General features: G+C 40.6%; 1 protein-coding gene and 1 pseudogene across 1 annotated transcript in view; one reads left to right on the top strand and one right to left on the bottom strand.

The window, feature by feature from the left end:
* Positions 1-212: 212 nt before the first annotated feature.
* The window catches only part of ACAP2 (ArfGAP with coiled-coil, ankyrin repeat and PH domains 2), a 161,100-nt gene continuing 151,057 nt past the window's right edge, over positions 213-10,255 (top strand). The window contains exon 1 of the mRNA XM_007465849.1: positions 213-247. The gene's annotated coding sequence lies outside the window, so the exon portion shown is untranslated. The remainder of the gene's footprint in view (positions 248-10,255) is intronic.
* On the bottom strand, positions 3,156-3,630 carry LOC103078597 (60S ribosomal protein L21 pseudogene; annotated as a pseudogene).

The raw sequence follows: 10,255 nt of genomic DNA, 5'->3' as shown, positions 1-10,255 counted from the left end.
TGGGGCCTGACGAGCCGTCGCTGCCGCCGCCGTCTTCGCGGCTGCTATGACCAGCGGGCGAGGCGCCCTCCGCAGCTCTGCGCAGCGCTAGTCGCGGCCGTGCGCCAGCCGTAGCCGTCTGGGTCCTCAGCGCAGCCGCTCCCGCGGCTCCCTCGGCTCTTCCAGCGCCGCCTGCGAGACGAGGCGGAGGCAGGATGAAGATGACGGTGGATTTCGAGGAGTGTCTGAAGGACTCGCCCCGCTTCAGGTAGCCGACGCGGCCGCCTGGCGCCGGGCCGGCGTCACCCGGAGCTGCCTACCCCGGCGGTGGGGGCGTGAAAGGCAGACCGCGGAACGCGCGGGAGGCCCCGTAGTCCGCGCCCTCCGACGGGGCAGGCTGCGGATGCCGTCGCTCCCGACCCGGAGAGGGCACGACAGCCCCCACTAGCCCTTCGTGAGGGGCGAGGCTGAGCCAGAGGAGGATGTTGCCTCCTTATCCCCCTTCCTCGCTCTCTGCCCAGGGCGGAACGCCCGAGAGGCGGGGCGCACCAGCTCCGGGGAACTGGGATGCAGCCGCGTCCCCGAAGACTCGTGCCCTTTGCGGTGCGCGCTCTCGTCCCCTTCCTCTTGCCGCTCGTCCTTTCCCCTTCCTTCCTCTGCTTCTTCGTTTCCACCCCCACCCCAGCCCCTCTTTGAGGGAGCTTGCAGGGCACCCTCCTGCAGTTCACTTAGTTCCTTTTACCCCGAGGGTGAAGGAGTGGGGGGCGAAGTGGGATGTCGATTTATGTTGCTGGCATGTCCCCTGCCAGGGGGGTCTCCTCAGAAGGCGCTGGCGGTTGATTTTGCACGGGAGTCGGGGGTGGGAGTCCTTTGACCAACAGCATTTTGTCCACCTTGGTCTGAGACTATAGGCTTTTCTTTACACCTAAGCTCTTTGGAGGGGCACCGCTGTCGAGAGGTACCGGGCTGAGGGGTGAGGACTAGGAGAAACAGTGCATTTCTGTTTTGAGAACGAAAGGAGGGCCCTGAAGATGGCATTTCTGTTCCTCTTTCAGCAGCGTCGGCCCGGGAGGGCCCCCATCACCGTCGGATGCTCCCAGTGGATCTGTCATATAAACTGACGTGGTGGCGCTCCGATTCACATGGGCTGGCCACCCTGCCTTGAGAGAGGCGGCAGTCCTGAGGGTGTCCAGAGCACAGACTCTTTCGGTTTCGGGCATCGTAGGAAACTCTTTAATTGTTTTGGAGAATGGAGTTTTGCTAGGTTGTGTTTTACAGTGCATTTATAGGGCTGTCCTTAGGCCTTAAAAATAAGGCCTTTAGAACTTCCGTTAGATAGTGACATGTCTTGAAAGCGTCCCCTGCGCATTGATGTGTGTGTGCCCTCTGATCTCTAGGCCAAGCCTGGGTTGTAAATTCCTGCATTCTCTGCCTGGGAACTAACTGTTCTCATCGTTATCACTGTTAATTTCATTTGCCATTTTCTTTTCAGTGAAAAGCAAAGAAAACTATTGTAAAACTAAGGAACTCCTACTTCTAAGAGAATGTCCTTTGATTTTTTTTGTTTTTGTTTTTTGGTGTTAATTTTATTTGGAGCTTAGGGCTATTGCTTGTAAAAACGTGCACCTGGTTTGATTGTTGTTGTTGGTATTAGTTTTTAAAACTTATATTGTGCGTGATTTGATGGACTCAGAGGAGATACAAATGGATTGTTTAGGACAGCTTTGCAAGTTAGATTCCAGGACTGTGTGGCAAAGGAAGTAATTTTTAAAGTGTACCTTAAAAAGTTCTACTTTTTTGGTGAAATTGTTGTTAATATTACTGGGTAACGAGGTAATCACGGCACTTTTTACCTAGAGAATGTGGCTTTGTGCTCAGTTTGTTTCACAGTTTAAATTTCATTAAAAAAAAAAGTTGAGAGAAGTCATTTGGAAATGCTTCTAATCCCTGGTGTTGGTCACAAACCATGTGCTGTCCTTGTTTTTAAAATAAAAGAATCATTGAATATAAAATAAGAGGGAAAGATACTGATTAAGTCGTATGGAATATTATAGTGAACGTTTGTTAGACTTGAGTGTAATTTCTATTCTATATCAATTAGGATGTTAGGGATTTTCTAGAGTTGTTTCCGGTATTCCAGTTGCTGTTGGCTGCAAATTGGGAAGACAAACCAAGATTCAGAGAACTCTAATATCTTGTATACATTTGTGAGACTAGATTAAATTTGCAATAGAGGCAAGAATGCCAGGAAATAAAAGTCTCGTCATTCACCCTTCTAATTTTTACAGTTTTCCTATAATCCCATTACTGTGTAGGTTTCTATAGCATTTGAAAATAATGTTTCAGAAGTCTTTTTATTCACATGCCTTATGTATAAGTGGAACTTTTAAAAGCATTGTGCACTTTATGAGTGATATATTGAAGTGTTTGTATCAAAAGAGAAGATTTGTGGCGGCTGGGCTTGTTTTCTTGATAGCAAGGCAGCTGTACTATTTATTCCTTGTAGTGTCCTGATCTATTGTGCTGCTTTAAATCTAATTCCTATTTTTATTATCCTTCACAAATGAATCTGGTGGCGTTTAAGTCTGGTATGTGGACATAACTGCCTTGAATGTTGTAGAATCAATGTAAATGGCAGCTCTTGCTGAAGAAAAATGTCATCAGTGTTCAAGCTTCAGACATTAATTTTCCTATTAAATTGGTAAGGAAACAGGAAGACTGGTTGAAATAGGGAGAGAAGGATGTTGCAGTTGCAACATTGTTTTTAGTAATTTGAATAGTCAGTGGTTACTTTTACATTCCTGTGAACATTTTGTTTTGCTTTTAGATTGGAAGGCACATTTCATTGTGTAATTTTGGGTTCCCTTCTTAGTTTTTAAAAAACCAGTCTAAAGGTCAAAATCTTGTTCATTTAAAATCTGCAGGAAAGTGAATGCATCTAAGTGTACATTTCTAAAGTGGGAATTATCCATTTTGACCAACATTTGTTGAAGAAGTTTGAACTTGTTTGGGCCCTAAACTGTAAATTTAAAAAATTTTTATAAAAATTGTGCTTTTTCCTTTATATAAACATATGGTTCACTCAGGAAGTGAAATTTTGTTTGAAACAAAAAGCTGAATTAGTGCTTTTTTTTTTTTTTTTTTACAGTCCAGGTCTTTTATTTTCTTTACACCCATCATGCCATGAATTCATAGGGAATGGGCTCCAACAGTCCAGGCTCCTTTCTGTTGGTTCTCACGAAGTGTGCTTCTCTGGGTGGAGCAGGCTGGCGCTTCAGTTGAACCCAATTACCTTTCTCTTTGGCTTCCTTCTTTTTCTGATCATTTTCCTTCACCCGTTTCAGGAAGCTATCTCGACTCTTAGAATGCTTAATATGCTCGATACGCACATTAATTCTCTTGGCAAGAATCTTGCCCTTAACTTGTTTGTTTACAATGATGCCAACAGCATGCTGGGTAACATTGTAGACTCTCCCAGTTTTGCCATGGTAACATTTGTGGGGCATTCCTTTTTGAACAGTGCCCATACCCTTGATATCTACAATATCACCTTTCTTGTAGATTTGCATGTATGTGGCCAAAGGAACAACTCCATGTTTTCTAAAAGGCCTAGAGAACATGTAGCATCTTTCCCTTTGTGTTGGTCATTTTGGCAAATTACTGGAAGGTGGCGGTTCCGCTAGCGCTTTTTTTAAAAAAAAAACAATCATTTATTTTTTGGCTGCTTTGGGTCTTAGTTGTGGCACGCGGGACCTTTTGTTGTGGCGTGCAGACTCTTCCTTGCGGTGCACCAGCTTCTCTCTAGTTGTGGCGTGCGGGTTTTCTCTCTCTAGCTGTGGTACGTGGGCTCCAGGGCTTGTGTGCTCTGTAGCTGTGGCGCGTGGGTTCCCGAGCGCGTGGGCTCTGTAGTTTGCAGCACGCGGGCTCTCTCGTTGAGGCACGCGAACTCAGCAGTTGGCGGGCTTAGTTGTCCCGGGGCGTGTGGGATCGAACCGGAGTTCCCTGCCTTGGAAGGCAGATTCTGTACCACTGGACCACCAGGGAAGTCCCAAGTGCTTTTTGACTTGTGGAAGATTTTTGCTCTAATTCATTCCTCAGATATAAAAATATTCAATCTTTATCTGGTACATTTATTTTTTATCCTTAACAATGTTTACTTTGCACCGTTCTGAAGGTTTTTTGTTTGATTCTATTTCAAATACGATCCTTGTTCAGCAACTTAGGATAAAAATCTTAAAAAGATGTTTTAGGGTGAAAGGTTTTAATGGTTGAAAGACATTGGAATAAATAAATAAATGCACACGTAAGTGTGTGCACGTGCACACACATACATATAATGTTTTGCTCTTAAGCTGGTGCCAATCCTGGCTGGTTTGCCTCTTTACCTTCCATATTTAGAACAGGTACACTCTTAACAATTGGTACTTTATATACATGGAAAATACAGTGGGCAAGAGATGAAGCAAAATGTGTTTTTATTTCAGAAGTGGTAGAATGGCATTATAAAGTATCAGTAGTTTTATCATGAACCAAAATACAGGAACCCAGCTACTCCTCATTGCAGCTTCTAATTCCTCATTTAATATAGTACCAGCATAAGTTGAAATAAGGAAGAATAAGCTTTTATAACATACCAGACCTTATACTAGATGCTTTTATAGCTACCATCTCTTTTAATAGTAAAATATATTACAATGTAGGAATTATTATCTTTATTTTTAAAATGTTTAAAAATTACCAAACTGGATATTTTGAGAAGTTAAACTGACTTCTTCTTTTTTTAAAATTTTATTTATTTTATTTTTGGCTGCGTTGGATCTTTGTTGCTGTGTACAGGCTTTCTACATTTGCAGAGAGCGGGGGCTACTCTTCGTTGCGGTGTGCGGGCTTCTCATTGTGATGGCTTCTCTTGTTGCGGAGCACGGGCTCTAGGCACGCAGCCTCAGTAGTTGTAGCACATGGGCTTAATTGCTCTGCAGCATGTGGGATCTTCCCAGACCAGGGCTTGAACCCGTGTCCCCTGCATTGGCAGGCGGATTCTTAACCACTGCGCCACCAGGGAAGCCCAAACTCACTTCTTAATGGTGGACTTTCAAGTGGTGGACTTGGAAGTGAATTCATTCTTTTACTCCATCTCTTGAGCCACAGACTTTATTGCATTAATTAAATTTACATTAAGTGTGTGTATGGTGTCTTTTATAATACGGAAGTTTAAAAATTGGCTTTCGTGTATTCCCTAGAAAAGTGTTGCCATTCCCATTATTATAGGATATTTTCTAGTTTTAGCAATTTTTAGCTTCATGTAATGCAGCTGGATTTAGTTTTGAGTGTGGGAGATAATCCTATTTTATTTTCTTCCTAATGGAAGCTCTTGTCCTAATACCTTTTATTGAATAATCCATCCTTTCCCCATTGATTTAAAATTACACACATACGTGCATATACATATATGTATACGAACATGGGTCTTTTTCTGGATTCTACTCTTTTCTACCAATGTAATTTTTTGTTCTCCTGCAAATATTGTTAATATATTAGTTGTAAAATTTTATAGTCTGTTATGATATCCGGTGGGACAAGTTTTCCTTTGATACTGTTTTTTCCAAAAATTTAATGTCTGTTCTTGAATATTTTGTCTATATAATAGTTTCTTCAATTTCAGAAGAGGTTACATCTTTCTATGTATTTTGGCCTTATTTATTTAAAACTTTTCATTATGTAAAATTTCAATGATGATCCAACTACATGCTGTTTATTAGAGAAATACTTTAGATTCAAAGATACAAATAGATTGAAAGTAAAAGGATAGAAAAAGATAAACAGTGCAAGCAGTACCCAAAAGAGAGCTGGAATGGCTATACTAATATCAGATAAAATAGACTTTATGACAAAAATTACTAAATATAAAGGACGTTTTTTAATGATAAAAGAGTCAATCCATCAGGAAGACATATACTTATAAACATATGCACTTAGTATAGCCTCAAAATACATGAGGCAAAAATTGACAGAATTGAAGGGAGAAATAGAAAATCCAACAATAATAGAGACATAAATACTTTCAATAATGGGTAGAACAACTAGCCACATAGTCAACTAGGAAATAGAAGATGTGAATAACACTATAAACCAAAAAAAGATTTAATAGCTATCTATAGAACACTTCATGCAGCAATAGCAGAATTCATATTTTTCTCCAGTTCACATGAATACATTTTCTAGCACAGACTGTATATTAAGGCATTAAACAAGCTTCAGTAAATTCAGAAGGATTGAAATCATGAAAAATATGTTCTTTGGCCACAATGGAATGAAATTAGAAGTCAGTAACAGAAAGAAATCTGAAAAATTTATAAATACTTGAAAATTAAGCAACACATTCCTAAATAACTAGTGGATCAAAGAGGAAATCACAAGGAAATAAGGAAATACTTTCAGACAAATGGAAACAAAAATACAACGTACTAAACTTATGGGATGCAGCTAAAGCAGTGCTTAGAGTGAAATTTATACCTACAAACACCTATATTAAAAAGAAGAAAGATCTCAAATCAGTGATCTAACCTTCCATCTTAAGAAACTACAAAACGAATAGCAAACTAATGTCAAAGCAGGGAAAGGGAGGAAATAAAAAAGACTAGAGCAGAAATAAATGAAAATGGAGACTAGTACAACAACTAGAGAAAATCAGTGAAACCAGAAGTTGGTTATTCATAAGGATCAACAAAGCTGACAAGCCTTTAGCTAGACAAAGAAAAAACAGGAGAAGACTCAAATTTCTAGACTCAGGACAGAAAGAGGGGACATCATTGCTGTCTTACAAAAATAAGAGGGATTATGAGAGAATACTATGAAGAATACTCAGACAGTAAATTACTTAAGCTAGATGAAATGGATATATTCCTAGAAAGACACAAACTACTGAAAATGGCTCAAGAAGAAATAGAAAATTTGAATAGACATGAGATTGAATTAGTAATCAAAAAGCTTCCTGAAAAGAAAAGCCCAGGGACTTCCCTGGTGGCAGAGTGGTTAAGAATCCGCCTGCCAGTGCAGGGGACACGGTTTCGATCCCTAGTCTGGGAAGATCCCACATGCTGCGGAGCAACTAAGCCCATGCGCTACAACTACTGAGCCTGTGTTCTAGAGCGCACGTGCTGCAAATACTGAAGCCTGCATGTCTAGAGCCTGTGCTCCGCAACAAGAGAAGCCACCGCAGTGAGAAGCCCATGCACTGCAACCAGGAGTAGCCCCTGCTTACTACAACTAGAGAAAGCCCACGCGCAGCAAGAAGACCCAATGCTGCCCAAAAGAAAAAATAAAAGAAAACCCCAGGCCAAGATGGCTTCACTGATGAATTCTATCAAATGTTTAAAGATGAATTAACAACAGTCCTTCATAAACTCTTCCAAGAAACAGGAGGAAGGAAGTGTCGCTTCCCAACTGATTTATGAGGCCAGTATCACCCTGCTACCAAAGCCAAAGATACCACAAGAAAATTACGTACCAATATCTGTTATGAATACAGGTATTAAAATCCTCAACAAAATATTAGCAAACCAAATATAGCAATATATAGAAAGGACTGTGCACCATGACCAAGTGGGATTTATCCCAGGAGTACAAAAATCAATCAATGTAGTAAACTGTATTAATAGAACAAATGATGCAAACCACATAATCATCTTGATATAGAGAGAGCATTTGACTAAATCCAGCCCACTTTGATGATGAAAATACTCAGTAGTGATGAATTGGGCGATTGGGATTGACATGTATACACTGATGTGTATAAAATTGATGACTAATAAGAACCTGCTATATAAAAAAAATAAAATAAAATTCAAAGATTAGAAAAAAGAAAATAGTAAACTAGGAATAGAAAAATTCCTCAACCTGATAAAGGACATGTATAAAACACTCTCAGCTAACATCACACTTAATGGTGAAAGACAAAGTTTTTCTCTAAGATCAAGAGAAAGTCTGTTCTTCCCACTTCTGTTTAGCAGTGTAGTGGAGGTTGTAGCCAGAGCAATTAGGCAAGAAAGAAAAATAAAGGCATACATATAAGAAAAGTAGTAAATCCATCTCTGCTTTTAGATTATATACAGTTGTTTCTTGGTATCCATGGGGATTGGTTCCAGGACTCCCATGGACATCAAAATATGTGAATACTTGGGCTTCCCTGGTGGCGCAGTGGTTGAGGGTCTGCCTGCCGATGCAGGGGACGTGGATTTGTGCCCCGGTCCGGGAGGATCCCACATGCCGTGGAGCGGCTGGGCCCGTGAGCCATGGCCACTGGGCCTGTGTGTCTGGGGCCTGTGCTCCACAATGGGAGAGGCTACAACAGTGAGAGGCCTGCGTACTGCAAAAAAAAACAAAAATGTGAATACTCAAGTTCCTTGCATAAAATGGTGTAGTATAGTCAACCCTCTTTATCTGTGGGTTCTGCATCCAAGGATATGGAGGGCTGACTGTATCTAGTACATAGAAAATCTTAAGGAATGCACAAAAGTCAGAACTAATAAGTTCAACAAGGCCGCAGGATACAAGATCATTGTCAGAATATACCACAGTTTATTTATGCATTCACCTACCAGAGGACATCTTGGTTGCTTCCAGGTTTTGGCAGTTATGAATAAAGCTGCTATATACATTTGTATGCAAATTTTTGTGTGGACATAAGTTTTCCATTCATTTGGGTAAGTACCAAGGAGCACAATTGCTGGGTTGTATGGTAAGTATTGCCAGAGTATATTTAGTTTTATAAGAAGCCCCCAAACTGTTTTCCAAAGTGGCTGCTGTGCCAGTTGCATTCTCAAGAGCAATGAATGAGAGTTCCTGTTGCTCCACCTTCTCACCAGCATTTGGTGGTGTCAGTATTCTCGAGTTTAGCCATTCTAGTAGGTATGTAGTGGTATCTCGTTTTAATTTGCATTTCTCTGATCATATGTGATGTGAGCTTATTTGCCATCATGTGCTTATTTGCCATCTGTATATCTTCTTTGTTAAGGTGTCTTTTAAGGTCTTTGGCCCTTTTAAATTTTTTTTGCGGTACGCGGGCCTCTCACTGTTGTGGCCTCTCCCGTTGCGGAGCACAGGCTCTGGACGCACAGGCTCAGTGGTCATGGCGCACGGGCCCAGCCACTCCACGGCATGTGGGATCCTCCCGGACCGGGGCACGAACCCCTGTCCCCTGCATCGGCAGGCGGACTCAACCACCGTGCCACCAGGGAAGCCCTGGCCCATTTTTTAATTGGGTTGTTTGTTTTCTTATTGGTTTTTAAGAGTTCTTTGTATATTTTAAAGAACAGTCCTATATTAGATATGTATTTTGGAATTTTTTTTTCCCAGTCTGTGGTTTGTCTTCATTTTCTTGATTCCCTTTATTTTTGATATGGAAATTCCCTCTGTCCTTCATATATTGGGTTTACTGTTCTTGATTTTCATGTTGTTGCCTTTTCTATTTACTTATTTTTGCAGAGCGCAGTTGCCACTACCCTCCCTTGAAAAGGTGCATTTTTTTTTTCCTTTTAGACTTTACCTGTTTGGAAATGTTTGTAGGTTTGTAGATTGAAATGATTTTCTCTCAGAATTTGCAGGCATTGCTCTATTTTCTTCAGGTTTTCAGTGTTGTTTGTTGACATGTGATGCTGTTTTTATTTCCTGATTCATTTTTTGTCCCTGAAGTTTTTTTAGATTTTTTCTTTACTACTGGTATTCTGAAATTTCATGATGATGTGCCTTTGGGTGGGTCTTTTTAATTTATTGTCTTGGACACGTACTTTCAATCTGAAAACTCATGTGTTTTAGTTCTGAGGAATCTTATTATTTCTTTGGTAGTTTCTTTTCCTCTTTTTTTAACCTGTTATTTTTATATTCATATTTTGAATGAATCCTCTAATTTTCTTTTTTCTCCCTTTTTCTATTTCTTTGTCTTTTTGTTCTACTTTCTGGATGATATATCCAAATTATTTACTAATCCTAGTTTTCAAGAATTCTTTCTTACTGTGAATATTCCTTTTTAATGTCAACCCATGCTTCAAGAGCTTTCCTTGTACATCTGAAGAAATTAGTCATAGTCAACAATTTTTTTTCCTCTCTGAATTACCTTTCCTCTAAGGTTTTTGTTTGTTTGTTTTGGTCTCCTTTTAGAAGTTTTCCTTAATGTGTTTCTGTTGACCCTTGGCTCTCTGTTTACATCAAAGAGTGAGGCACTTAAAAAGTTATTGGATGGGCTTCCCTGGTGGCGCAGTGCTTGAGAGTCCGCCTGCCG

The sequence above is a fragment of the Lipotes vexillifer genome, unplaced genomic scaffold (assembly GCF_000442215.2).
Source record: "Lipotes vexillifer unplaced genomic scaffold, Lipotes_vexillifer_v1.1 scaffold853, whole genome shotgun sequence".
Classification (NCBI taxonomy): Eukaryota; Metazoa; Chordata; class Mammalia; order Artiodactyla; family Lipotidae; genus Lipotes; species Lipotes vexillifer.
The sequence above is the reverse complement of the archived record's forward strand: the minus strand, read 5'-3'. Positions and strand labels throughout refer to the sequence as shown.